Here is a 14,119-nt window from a genome sequence, read left to right on the forward strand (position 1 = left end):
TGGAGGACCGAGATTCAAAGATTAGCAGTCCGAAGGCCAACGGATGAAGGAACTTAAGTCTTTATTTAACAGCTGCGCCAGCACACCATGAACTTAACTAGAAAAACAAAAGACTAAATAAGAGAACAATCAGACAGGGAGAAAGAAAGAAACTAACAAAGAAGCATATATACTGTGGGGAACTGATGAGTAAGTGACTGCAGCTGTGACAGACTGACAATCAACAGGTGAGTGTGGAGCAGAGCACCAAACAGGGTAAGACTCCGAGATAGTCACACTAAACATCCTTGTAGACGGTGAAGCACGTGGTGAATTGTGCAAGCTTCTGCGCATGCTCAAGATTTTATTCCCGGGGTCGTGACCCGGAAGTCAAAGGAGACGTTATTACTGTTGTTGTTGCCGCCGTCGGAAAGAAACAAACAACGCGATGGAGAATGCGCCGTTGTGAATCGCGTTTGTGCAAGAAGCAGCTCATCACAAACGAAATGTAGAGGGATGTAGCTTCATCTTGCTCTTCGTTTGCCATCTTTCTCGAATGCCTTAGTTTTTTGTTGTTGTTGGTGGTGAAGAGGTCAGCCGGAAGTGGCTTCATTAGCAATAGTTGAAATGGGTACAGCGCCACCTATCGTACCGGGTTATGACATGCTTCGTGCCAATGATTCCATATATACTTGGATAATTGCCCTGGCTCAAATAAGGAGCATAACCCAACTGTAGCTATAATCGAATCAATCTCAGGTCTCATGTAGACCCACTGACTGATTGACCAATTGGAGGAGACAGGGTTCACCGTCTTGCCCAAGGACACTTCAACATGTGGTCGAGGGAAGCTGGGAATCAAATCGACAACCTTCTGATTATCAGATAGACATAGACAGGTTTTATTGTCATTCATGAAATTTCAATGCATGGTTCTGACGGTATATAATATAAGAAAATAACGGTATAAAATAACAGCAGCAGGCAATGTTGAGAAGTGTTGTTGATACATAATTTAGGCTTTACAGAATAAATATAAGAGAATCTAAAACATGAAAATATGTATAAAACAGAAGATAAATAGAAAATCCAGAGGTCAAAGTAGTGGGCAGTAGTGCAAAAAAATTGAAAAGTGTCTGTGCCTGTTTCTTTGTTATTTCCTGTTTAACTGTCTGGTGGTCTAAATAAGCTGTGCTGCAGCGGCGCGTGTCGATGAAGTCATCCCAGTAGATGCGTGTGTAAGCTTCCTATAAGCCCCCCGATAGCCCCCAATAACAACAACACGGCAGCTATGAGCTAACAGTTTAATAGTACACGTTCATTCATTCATTCATTCCGCTTAAAGGGATACAAGGTAGTTTAGCGGCAGTATAGCGATCTCTATTGGTCAAACTGAAATTCTACACTGTCGTAAAAATGCCCACCTGTACACACCCACTAACTAAACATCGTGGTGAATGCAGCTGTTGTGTTATTTAGTCAGTGCAGTTAGGTCATCTGATTTACAAGTGTAGACTGCCCACGTAAGATACTATAATCAGAGATTTTCTGTAGAGAGAACTCAAGATAATATGCTATAATCCTGTTGCTGGAGGAAGTGGCCGGGGACAGCTCGTCTGGGTTTCTCTGCTCAGGCTGCTGCCCCCGCGACCCGATCCCCGGACAAGCGGCAGATAATGGATGTATGGATGGACTGTTGCTGATCTTGAATGGGATTCTTCCCTCATCATGGTGTATTCGTGGAGTGATTCCTTTGTATTAGCAGACACTTACAAAAGTTACATCTTAGACAGATGTGCGCAGGCACTACCAACATACACGCCGCAATAAACGCAGACTAGCTCTACACTATTCCGATTACAATCACAAATTAATCAATTTTCATTTGTAGATAACAATTCTTGTTCGGATCAAAACGCTATTCTTATTCTAATCAGGTCAGTCCGTGTATTTCTGAAGCTAGGCTACGTCTCAAACTCAGGAGGAATTAGAGCACCGTCATCACCTGTCTCTTCATGATCTAAAACGCAGATCACTATGGTAGATGAACAAGATCACGCTTGGAGAAATTTCACAAAGATGGGAAGTGCCAACATCGAACGTTTCATATTCAGTCTGTGAAAGGCAGAATATGAAACGCTTGGTGTTGGCTCTTCAACGCAAGCGAACACATAGCTACAACTACAACTAGCATACAGTACCTAGCTAAGTGCCGTAAACACAAACGACTCTTCTCGCGCATCACGACACTTCAGAAGCGGGTCGCTCCTGCCAAAGTTACATATGGGATTTTCAGCATACAGACCCCTGTTGGGAGCGAGACAGGCTTCATTCGCTTACTATTGACTTGTTTAACCTTTGTTAAACTCCTGAAGGCTATAATTTTAGGTGAAAATGCTACCTAGTGCCCCTTTAAAGTATTGGTGAAATAAAGACAGATAATGCCTTATTTAGAGGCTGTATTGTCTATGCCCTGTTCTCTTCCATTATATGGATATACGCGGATCTCGACTGATCTAAATATCTTCCGAAGGACGCCGACTTTCACCAAACTGTTATCGGTGAGTATATGACCATATTTTATGCCAGAAATAAAGGTTTTAAAAAAAACTAACTTCTCCTTGAACAACCAACTCCTTGAAATGTCACGGTAATGGAGAGGATCTGTACCCAGGACATTGAACATTAGCAGTGAGTTTATGTACATATTATTTACAGAGGTCCGTGTCATTTTAGCAGTTCTCTATATATCTACTGATGATATTTCCGAACTTAATTGCATACTTTTACTCCAATACATTTTCATTGTTCGGTTTAGTTACTCGTTACAAAAGAGAGAGAGAGAGAGAGAGAGAGAGAGAGAGAGAGAGAGAGAGAGAGAGAGAGAGAGAGAGAGAGAGAGAGAGAGAGAGAGAGAGAGAGAGAGAGAGAGAGAGAGAGAGAGAGAGAGAGAGAGAGAGAGAGAGAGAGAGAGAGAGAGAGAGAGAGAGAGAGAGAGAGAAAAACGCAACAGTGTTTTGACCCCATGCATGTTATGCCTGCCCAAAGACGTGGAAATTCTGTCTTACAGAAACTCCCCTTTTTTAGGTTTTAAGGTAGTTTTACAAAAAAGGTCTTCCTCTTCAGATGCCAGATAAGCTGCAGTTCCCTCCCAATTCTTTTTTTCTTTTGTATAATGACCGGTTGTGTGTGCACCTCCTATAGCTTGTGAAGTACAGTAATCGTAACAGCTTTTTTTCTTGGTGATGTTGGCCACATTTTCTGTACTGAGTTATTTTATTTATTTTTTAGAAAGGTTTACAAAAGGGGTTTCAAACTGGACTCCCTCTTCAGATGCCAGATAAGCTTCAGTTTTCTCCTATTTTTTTCTTTAAATTTTGTTTATAATGATGGCAATAACAGTAGCAGGCTCTTTTGTTTCATTTTTTTCTTAATGGTGTAATGTACGCCTCATTTTCAGCACTGACCTTACTTGAAGAAGAAAAACCTAAAGGTTCACAAAGTTTGTATTTTCTGTCTAAACCTGGTCTAAATTTTGCCTGCACTTGGTTGTGTGTAGATTTTAAGTGTATTGACATTCAAACTTTACCAAAATATAAAAAACGTCATTCAAACTGCATTTGCCTTGTTTACTTTTTACTTATACTTTTCATTACATTACTTAAGTACATCTATTTTTACAATAATTCTCATACTTAAGTACAAGACGTTTTGGATACTTTAAGACTTTAACTCAAGTAACATTTCAGTCAGTGACTTGGACTTTTACCAAAGTCATATTTTGGAGGGGTACCTATACTTTTACTTCAGTGTGAGATTTCAGTACTTTATACAACACTGCTCTTGCATCACCAGCTTAGTTGTTACCAGGCTACAAACACAACATCCTAAAGTGTTCATGACCATTTCTGGAGATTTCAAGCATTTATCCCTCGATGCTGCACTTCCAACCTTTTAACAGTTTGTCAGTTGCTCCACCTGAGAAAATAGAAAGTTGGATTTAATCCATGCCGTTGTAAAAATATGTCAAACTCCTCTACATTAGTCAAATGAGGCCACAGTTTAGTTCTCCTCACTTCCAACTATGCATCCATTATTCATCACCAACCTTTGACCATACAGACTCTAAGAAAGTGATCTCTGGAAGCTGAAGAAGATCTACGGGATGGGAGGCCACAGACTGGAATACACTTGGTGAGCCACATGGAGATTATATCAATGCCACAACTGTGTGATAGACTACATTGATTTATATTTAAATAATATTATTTCCACAATGACGACGATGTGCTTCCCAAATAACAATCCCTGGATCACCAGTGGCCTGAAAAACTGTTGTACATGAGGAAAAAAAGCCTTCAGGGAGGGAAACATGAAATTATTGAGGACTGTAAAAAACAAAAGCTGAAAAAAAGATACCAGGGAGCAAGGAGGTGTACATAAAAAACCAAGAAAGTAAGCTCCAGCTGAATAGCATTAGCGATATGTGGTGAGGGATGAAAAAGACCATGGTCTTTAAGGTAAATGGGGATCAGACTGATGTACGTCTGCACAGAGCCAATAAGTTAAACCTGTTTTCCAAAAAGGTTCAGCTCAGAAACTCAATACGCATGCTCCTCACCTGCCTCCATCTACACAGACCTCCCAATTACCTGTACCCACGGCTTCCCTGTCAAACTGTCACCCTACACTTCAGTAATGAATCTTTACACAGCCTAACTGACATCTTTCCCTAAATCAGAACACACTGAGACCTCCTCTGCCTCACCCTCCAGTCTGTCTGTTTCCAGCAGTCAAGTGAAGAAACAGCTGGAGAGATTGAACTGGAGGTCCAGATGCCATCTGCCCCTGTGTCCTGAAGGCCTATGAGGAACACCTAAGTGGGATTTTGCAGCACCTCTTAAATCTTACCGACATTCAGCCATGTTCCTGTACCTTAAAAATCTCATCTATCTCCCCTCAGTGACTACAAACCATTTGCCCTAATAACTAGTCTGAGGACCTACTCTAGTTTGCTTATCATAATTAGATTGGTGTTCAAGATGCCATCATCTTCAGCAAGAAAATACTCATCTGGACAAAGCCAGCAGCACAGTCAGGATCATTTTTTAATTTCTCTCCTACTTTTGATTCAATGCAGCCTTTACTATTATGTAAAAAAGTTGCAAAAAATACAGGTAGATGCCTCCACAACCGCCTGGATTAAGGACAACCTCAAAAACAGACCACAGTTTGTTAGACTGAAGAGAGTGCCCGAGAGGGTGGTCAGCAGGACCAGGACCACAGGGAACTGACTCCCATAATGTCTCTTCACTGTATACACATCAGACTTCCAGTACAACGTAGAGTCCTGTCATATTGAGAAATAATTTGTTGGGTATATCATAGATGGACAAGAGGCTGGTACAGGGAACTGATCAATCACTTTGTGGCATGGTGTGTAACAATCACCTCATCTTGAATACAAACAAAACAGAAGAGATGCCTATGGATTTTAGGACCCTGGAATATGTCCAAAACTGTCTCCATCCTAAGAGAAGAAGTGGAGGTGGTTGAGAAATACTGATACTTGGAGTCTACCTGGACAACAGACTTGAGTAGAAATGCAACACTGAGGCTGTTTTCAAGAAGCAACAGGACAGACTACTCTGTGGTACAGTAGGGACACATCTGTGGGGAAGAAGGCAGTCTGCATTGCATCCATCTGTTGGGGCAGCAGAGTCAGAGCTAGTGACTCAAAGAAACTGAACAAACAGTTATATAAGGCTGGCTCTGTGCTGTGGTCTCTGGAGACGACAAAGCAATAAGCATTGTTTGGGGAGCTGGGGGACTCATCACCCTGCATGTAGATGCAGCCTTTCCCTGGTCGTCATGGCAAATCACGTCCCTTCACCTGACCGAACAACACTTCAAGGACCTCGTTATGGTGCACTCTCCACTTGCAAGCCCTCTTTAAAACATTCAGCTCTTTGTTGCCAATCTAGCTGTCAATTTCCAACAGCTCTTACATTCAAGTCCAGAATCAAAGCGGTAAAATTGTGAATAAAAAAACAAAAACAAAAAGTAATTCCTATGTTTACTCTGGATTTTATTATACACACGCACAGTCACGGATGGATGGACAAACAGACAGATAGACGTCAGCAGGAATTTATCTATGGGGTTGTATACAGATTGCAAAACCTGGAAGCTAAATCCTTCTTTACGTTATATAATCCATATAATGTCTCAGTGGACATAAAATGTATACGTATTGTAATTTTGTATATGATGATCATTTTTGAAAAGCCTACTTTGAACCCTGTCAACTGATAAAATTGGCAAAGCAGTTAATCCAGAGGATACAAAAACTTTGCACAGTGGCCAATACATGCTTTGGCCCTATTTAAACTAATAAGAAAGCAATGTTTCTACAATCAATTTTAACCTGGGGGGGGGGGGGGGGGGGGGACTCAAATAAACTAAAGTGAAAGGAGAAGACAGTCTCAGATCAGTCGATCAGCACAACAGAGCCTGAAACAGCAAACAGAGCAAAGGGTGTGAACCCTCACTTTTCAGTCTGTCTGTGACAAGGCAGAGAGGCAAAGCCTACATCATCACTGACATATTTGTTTATCCAGCATGATTTACTTACATGGGTCCCTGGCTATATATTCAGCAAGATTAGATGTGTGGGGCTCTGTCAAGCTTAAAGTCTGTACTGACCTGATGACAGGTGAGATATTTAAGAAGAAAAAAGTTCTGAAAATAAAAAAAAAAATAATTTGTGCTTTTTAGAACACCAATATTGAAGTGCATCAGCAAATTGAAAGAGCATCTTGTTTTCATTAAAACAGTGAGGTCATGCACAGTCATCTAACCAACAGAGGGATACAAAATATATAGTACAGCTAAGCAAATTTGAAAATAAAACTTGGACAAACTGCATTGAAAAAAGCATCACACTCTCCCAGACTAAAACCCATATCTTTCAAATTCCAGCAACCTAGTCAGTAGCATAGAATTTCAGTTTGAAGTTGAGTTCCAAAGCACAAGCCACAGAAGGAAAATACAACTCACTAGTGTTTCCATCAGAGTGGATGTAATTCTTAATTCAGGGAAAAGAAGATGAGGGAAGGGAAGCGCATGGTGAAATGTGTCTTGTCATGTAAAAGCACTTTGAGTGGTCAACAAGTCTATAGAAAGTTTTATATAAATACAGTTGATTTACCCTTTACTTTCTGGTTGGCTTTTGGCAATAACATCACTTGGTTGGTGTTAGAAATCAAAACCACAAAACAATCATGATAAGGGCTAAAACAATGTGTCAGTACCATTATGGGAGCCATTTTCACCCTTGTGAAGGTACTAGAGGTTGCATATTTTTTTTAAACTTAATTATTGCCTGTCTGCTTGAATGAATGGTACATATGCACGGGGAAAAGGACAGTTTAGAATTTTCTGAACCTCTATAAGCTAAAAGGTAAACAGCCATCATTGATACTATCAAGTACGCCCATGTTTTCCTAGCTTGCATATTTCAAAATGTCTGCTTTGAAGACTTATATGCAAGACTTAAACCGTGCCTGATAACATTTATTGCTGTGAACTCTGAGGTACTATAATATTTGGTAGTGATTTAAAGTCTCCTCCGTTTAGAAGATACAAACACACTTATTCTCCTTCACATAAAAGTCGTGTCTTAACCACTTTTGCTTGCAGTTAGCAATCAAAACATTGGAAAAAGTTTTTTTTTTCCCTTCCTGCTCAGTATGCGGCTTTGTTTAGACTGGGGAGGTCAACAAGTTTACGATGACTAAAAGTTCCTCACGGGGAGCCCCAGCAAGTCCAGATAAAACATAGAATCTTCATGGCCCTTGTCTTCATGGCCCAGTAAGAGCCCCCTGGACAGAATCTGTCTCTCATACAGTCTCTCCTCTGTCTCTTTTATTATCATCTGTCTGTCTTTCTCTTTCACACTTCCTGCATTTCTTTATCTACCTCTCCACACATCTTTTGCTCTCTCAGGAGCTACAACCCAGATGAGGTCCAAGCATATCATGGCCGTGTTATTACAACCTAACTCTTGCAGTGTTGCACTCCAAAGCCCTATAAGTCTGGCTGGCAGAGTATAGTGAGAGACAGGAAAAAGAAACAATTTGGTGAAAGACAGAGACAGATAGAGAGGGCAGAAGTTAAGAAAGAGGACAGGAATGTGAAAGGGGATGGATGACAGAAACGGAAAGAGAGAGAGATGGAGACTTGAGTAGAATAATTTAGAGCCTCACATTTGCTCTCCTCCCAGTTCCTCTGAGGCTGATGAGGAATGAGGTGATGCGGAACGCCAGTCTCACAACCTGATCGCCTCACCAGGGACAAAGAGAGAGTTCACAGCTCCATTCAACTGTAGAGCAAATGTGATGATAACTTTTGATGACAGTTAAAATGTCAATAATGTGAAACACCTATATAAATATTCCATGACTATATGAAGTGTCATGATATCATCCAAACACAAATCAAGAAAGGCCTGCTTATTGAATTTAGCCAGTGGAATATATTTTAAAAAGTAACTCCAAAAACAAACAAAAAACATCATGAGAGTTGATTTTTGAGGGGTTACAAACAACTTGCTGACTGGCAGTATGACCCAGCACTTTTAATGAAAGCACTTGGCCCCAAGTGGTACAGATATAGTGATGCTGTATTTACCACTATACTATTTACCATGTATACCATTTCTAACATAAACCTTACCAGGTATTTTATTTCCTAAATATAATTCTGTATTCAATTTTCTAATCCTAACCAAATGACACTGGTGAATATATGTATGCAAAGAAAAGTTAGATGGATAAATAAATAAATAATTAATAGAAATAACTACAATGAAATAGAGTAGATTGGGTAACGTACATATCAACTTTGGGTTTGGGAGGAATAGCCAATCTTGACTTTTATGATACTTTAAAGACTTTAAAAACTTTCCTCTTTGATAAAGTTAGTGTTAGCTCAGGTGAACCTCTCTCATGTGTACTTTTGTAAGCTCAGGTTGCTGGTGTATCTCACGATTTACACTCTAATTTCTTATGGTTTTTTTTGCATTCTTGTGTCCTTCTAACATGTCACTAAATGTGTTCGTCTTTCGTTTGAGTTGTACATTTCTCACCCTCAAATATCTTTGGCCCCAGGGATGAATCTTTCTGAATCTGCTGTTACTGGACAGTGTTTGTTTGTTGTGCCTGTCTTTCTCACTCCCCTGTCCATTCTCTTCCAATGTCCCGTCACTTCAAATTGGTCAAGACAGATGGCTGGCCTCCCTGAGCCTTGTTCTGCTAGTAGGTTCCTTCCTGCTTTCAGCACTCAGCATTGATTAAGCAAACTGCCTACAAAGGCTAGGCTACACTTAGTTACAGAAAGGTCTGACCTGGTGTTGTGGTGCCTGTGGACCCATGTTTCCCGTCTTCTCAATGCCCAATCGGTTCAGGCAGATAGATGCCCCTCCTGAGTCTGGTTCTGCTGGAGGTTTCTTCCTCTAAAAGGGGAGTTTTCCTTTCCACTGTCACCTTGTGTATGCACAGGATGGGGGATTGAATTGAAGATTTGTGCAACCCCTCGGTTTCTTTAACTTTGTTTTGAATTGGTCCGATATGAATACTTTGGATTTTTATCAATTTGATTTATTGAATTATAAGTGGCTTTAATTGGACGATATCTTAAGTGCCTCAAGGTGACATTTGTTGTGATTTGGCGCTATATAAATTAAACTTAATTTAATTTAATTTAAATTAAATTTGTATAACTACTCATAGTTTTCAGTGTTTTCAGTTTAAGAAACTGGACTCTGTGTCCTATGAAATGATTATTTCCTATTTAAAAAATCTCCTTGTCTTCTAATCTTTGGGAGGTTTTCAGTAAAATCTGACTCTTGCTAATCCCCATAATTTCACAATCCAGTTGTGAATTGTTGAAAATCAGTAACACTGATTATTTAGGTTATTGAAAAATTAAACACAACTAGGGTAATTTTGTAATTTAAAAAAGTTAATCTTAATGAGTATTGGAGCAAAAAGTTAGAAAAAGAGAAGAAAATCCCTCTTCAACTTTTGTTGAAAAGGGACTTTTGTTGAACTCTTCCCTCCTACCCTTGTAAATGCCATTTTAATTAAAATCTGTCAGACACTGACTGTCTCTAACTAGTCTGCTCAAACCACAGTGCTATAGGTGCTAAGACATGAATTTCAATGAGAGCTTTTCTTTAACGGGCTGAATTGAATCCATTTAAATAAGGATCATGCCTTTCTAATAACCCTTCTCAATCTCTTTGTCAAACAACCCCCCAACCCCAAACCCCCACCAAACTAAGTCATACACACACACACACACACACCTCCTGTTCTCTCAGTCTTATGCTTGCTTTTCCTGCATTTGGCTCAAACATAACACATATCAAAGTCAACAGATTTTAATATCAGCTTTAATTTTGAGCAATGAGTATAACGGCTGTTACAACAAAACACTGAACTAGAACACCACCAGTATTATTGCTCTGTTATACACTATGTGCCTTTGTGTATTTGGAGAGAAACCAGCTGAATTAAAGCCCTAAGCAGGCATCCAGCCCTGTTCCTGCAGAGACAAAACAACTAAAGATCAGTGAATTGCTGTGAGGCCTAGCATGTGAATATTAATATATCTTTCAGCTAAATGCAAAAGGAAAATAAACACAGCCAGACCAATACCCTAGAGGTGACAAACTACAAGTTGCCTAGAAGATACAGCATATATGGAAAATGTGGTCGTAATTTAGAGTAGTCCTACAACCAGTATAGTACTGTCACGATCACGCTTGGTTGTTGTTGCTTTGATTTCTGAGTCTTAGGTGAGGGTTGAGCAGGTTTACTGAGAGCCTTGGGCAGAGTCTGGATTGCTCCTGCCACCTCATCTGCCTTCATCAAGACACCCTTATCGGAGCTGCAGGAGCAACCAGTCTTCACCTGATTGTCTCGCTTCCCAAGTGGTAATTCGGCCAACTCCTGTATACTTAGCCAGTTTATTTCCAGCTCTTACCTTGCCTTTGTCTCCCATAGAACTGCTCTAATCGTTCTCTCTCTGTGCCCTGGTTTCTTCATGCCAGGATCGGCACACGCTGTTGGAGTGCTAATGCCTGCCTGCTTCACTTACCTGCCTGCTTGCCCTGCCACCGACTCAGAGCCACTGCTCCACAGCCAGCGCCCTCCCCTCTCACTCCGATTCCCTCCTGGATCTAGTAAGGATAAAACCAGCCATTACTTTTGAAATATCATTATCCGGACTCCTGCTAATTACCTCTCTCCTCCCTCAGAGAACCGCCTTACCTGGATTCTCCTTTCAGTCTACAATCACCCCCTCCGTACAATAAACCTTTCTCCTCCCAGTTTCCAGTGTCAGCTCTTGGGTTCAAGTAACTTTAAGGTGGCTAGCAACCTAGCTGTGATAGTACAATCTGGCCACATGATGGACTCAGCAGACGCTTTCCAGACTATTTTGACTCAACGGGGAGTCTTACTCGGCGAACACGAGAAGGCGTTGTGTTCACTGGACGAACAGCAGGGTTCCAATAGCCAGCACCTCTACCAGGTTTTTGAACTATTGCAGAATATTGTTGAACGCTTGTCTGTTTCCTCCCCAGGCATGATCCCAGCCAGTCCTCCTGCTCCACATTCCACTAGCCAGGCTGCTACACCCGAGCCTATTTTCCGCGACTCTTCCTTCCCCACCTCAGATAATTTCACCAGAGATGTCAGCAAGTGCGGAGGTTTTCTGTTCCAGTGTTCCTTAGCCTTCACCCGTTCTCCACATTCCTTCTCCTCCGACTTAGCTAAGATCTCCTATGTCGTTGCCTTATTAAAGGGGCGAGAGCTAGATTAGGCTCTAGCCTTTTTCCAGCAACGATCGATTGACTCTTTTCCCTTTCCCACATTTCAGGAAGAGTTTAGGAGAACTTTTGACCACCCCCTCCGTGAGGTTAATGCAGTGAGGAGGCTCTTAAACAAACACGGCAGCCAGTCGGTGGCCAAATTCATAATTTAATTCCGCATCTTGGCTGCTGAAATGGGGTGGCCAAATAACGCTCTCCAGGGAGTTCTCTTAACCGCACTCAACGATCAGTTGAAGGACCAGTTAGCCGCGAGCGAGGAGCCATTGCCGTTTGAGGACTTGGTCTCCTTAACCATCAGAATTGACAACCGGCTGGCCGAGTGGAGGAGAGAGAGAACCTCTAGCCTCCAGCAACAATCAACTCGATGGCCATCTCGCAGCCAACCCACCTTTCCTCCTCCAAGGGAATCCACCGTGCTGGAGTGTCCACCTACGATGGAATCCTCTGACCCTATGCAGGTGGGTTGGGCGAGGCTTACCCCACAGGATCCCTCATTCGACCAAAAGACAGAGCCCACCAGTAGAGGCAGGATTACTGGTGGGCGGTACTATTAAAGAAAATCCTCACCAACGCACTTTATCTGTGAGCATCCAGATTGGCAACTCAACTAAAGAACTAGTAGCGTTGGTGGATTCTGGAGCAGAGCAGAACCTCCTGGATGCCGCCTTAGCTTTGCCGCTCCATCTTCCCCTAGAACTCCTACCTTCACCCATCACGGTTTCAGCTTTGGATGGAGGTATGCTCGCAACCATCCCTCACAAAACCGCTCCTATCATTCTGATAGTGTCTGGAAACTATAGTGAAAAAATAGAGTTTCTTTTGTTACCCGTCTCAAGTGTTACAATGATCCTTGGTTTTCCCTGGCTAGCCTTACACAATCCACATATTCTCTGGTCAGACCGACGTATTGAAAGTTGGAGTCTGTTTTGCCTGTCAGCACTTCAGTCTTCCAGCTCCCCTCCAGCTGACACTATCTCTTCCCCGGTTGACCTGCCCCTCATCCCCACAGAATACCATGACCTTGGGTCTCTGGGCTCTGTCACTACCGCCTCATCATCCATACAACTGCTCCATAGACATCCTACCCGGTTAAGATCACTTTTTTCTGAACTCTTGAAGCAGACCTGGCTTTCCAGTGGCTCAAGGACAGATTCACCTCAGCTCCCATACTTACTCAGCCAATCCCAACCAACAATTCATCCTGGAGGTGGATACTTCTGATTCGGGTGTGGGCGCAGTTCTGTCCCAGAGATCCGACCCTGAGGGAAACTGCACCCATGTGCCTTGTTCTCCCGATGACCATCTGCTGTGGAGCAGAATTATTATGTGAGTAATCAGGAGCTCCTGGTCATTAAATTATCTACAAGATAGGAGGCATTGGCTAGAAGGCGCTAAACAGCCTTTTATCATATGGACTGACCACAAGAACCTCTCGTACCTCCAAAGTGCGAAAAGGCTAAACTCCAGCGAAGCCGTTTTTGGACGGTTTAACTTTTCCATTTCTTATCGCCTAGGTACCCGCAATATTAAGCAAGACACCCTATCCATACAGTTCGCCCCCGAAGAGGAATCCATGGAGCCTGCCCGGATTCTCCCCTCGGCCTGCCTGGTGGTGGGCTTATCCTGGCAAGTCGATAAGCACACCGCTTTGTCTTTACTGCAGCCTGCTCCCCCGCAATAATCCACTGGGCCCATACAGCCAAATTCGCTTGTCACCCTGGAATACAACGCGCTACCACTCTCCTCCAGTGCTATTTTTGGCCGTCCCTTGAATAGGACACCAGGGAGTATGTGACCGCCTGCTCAACTTGTGCCAGGAGTAAAGGTACCAGCCCGCCATCTGGTTTACTACAGCCCTTGGAGGTCCCTGTTCCCACATTGACCTGGACTTTGTTACGGTCTACCCCCCTCTCGAGGTAAAACCACCATTCTCACTGTGTTTGACTACTTTTCTAAGGCAGCTCATTTCATTCCCCTTACCAAACTCCCATCAGCTACTGAAACCGCAGACCTCTTGACTAATCATGTTTTTCGTCTGCATGGTATTCCCTCCGATGTGGTGTCCGACTGGGGTCCTCAGTATGTCTCTCAAGGTTGAAGTTGTCTCTCAACCCTTTGTACGGCTCTGGAGGTCTTGTTAAGCTCTGGTTACCACCCCCAGTCCAACGGGCAAACTGAGCGGCTGAACCAGAAGCTTGAGGCCGCCCTCTGCTGTTTCACCATTAATAATCCTTCATCCTG

The 14,119-nt window shown here is 42.4% G+C and overlaps 1 protein-coding gene across 3 annotated transcripts in view; it reads right to left on the reverse strand.

Annotated features, from left to right (window-relative positions):
* The window catches only part of scube1 (signal peptide, CUB domain, EGF-like 1), a 135,690-nt gene that overhangs the window by 62,482 nt on the left and 59,089 nt on the right, over positions 1-14,119 (reverse strand). The window lies entirely within an intron of this gene.

The sequence above is a fragment of the Odontesthes bonariensis genome, chromosome 8, assembly GCF_027942865.1.
Source record: "Odontesthes bonariensis isolate fOdoBon6 chromosome 8, fOdoBon6.hap1, whole genome shotgun sequence".
NCBI lineage: Eukaryota > Metazoa > Chordata > Actinopteri > Atheriniformes > Atherinopsidae > Odontesthes > Odontesthes bonariensis.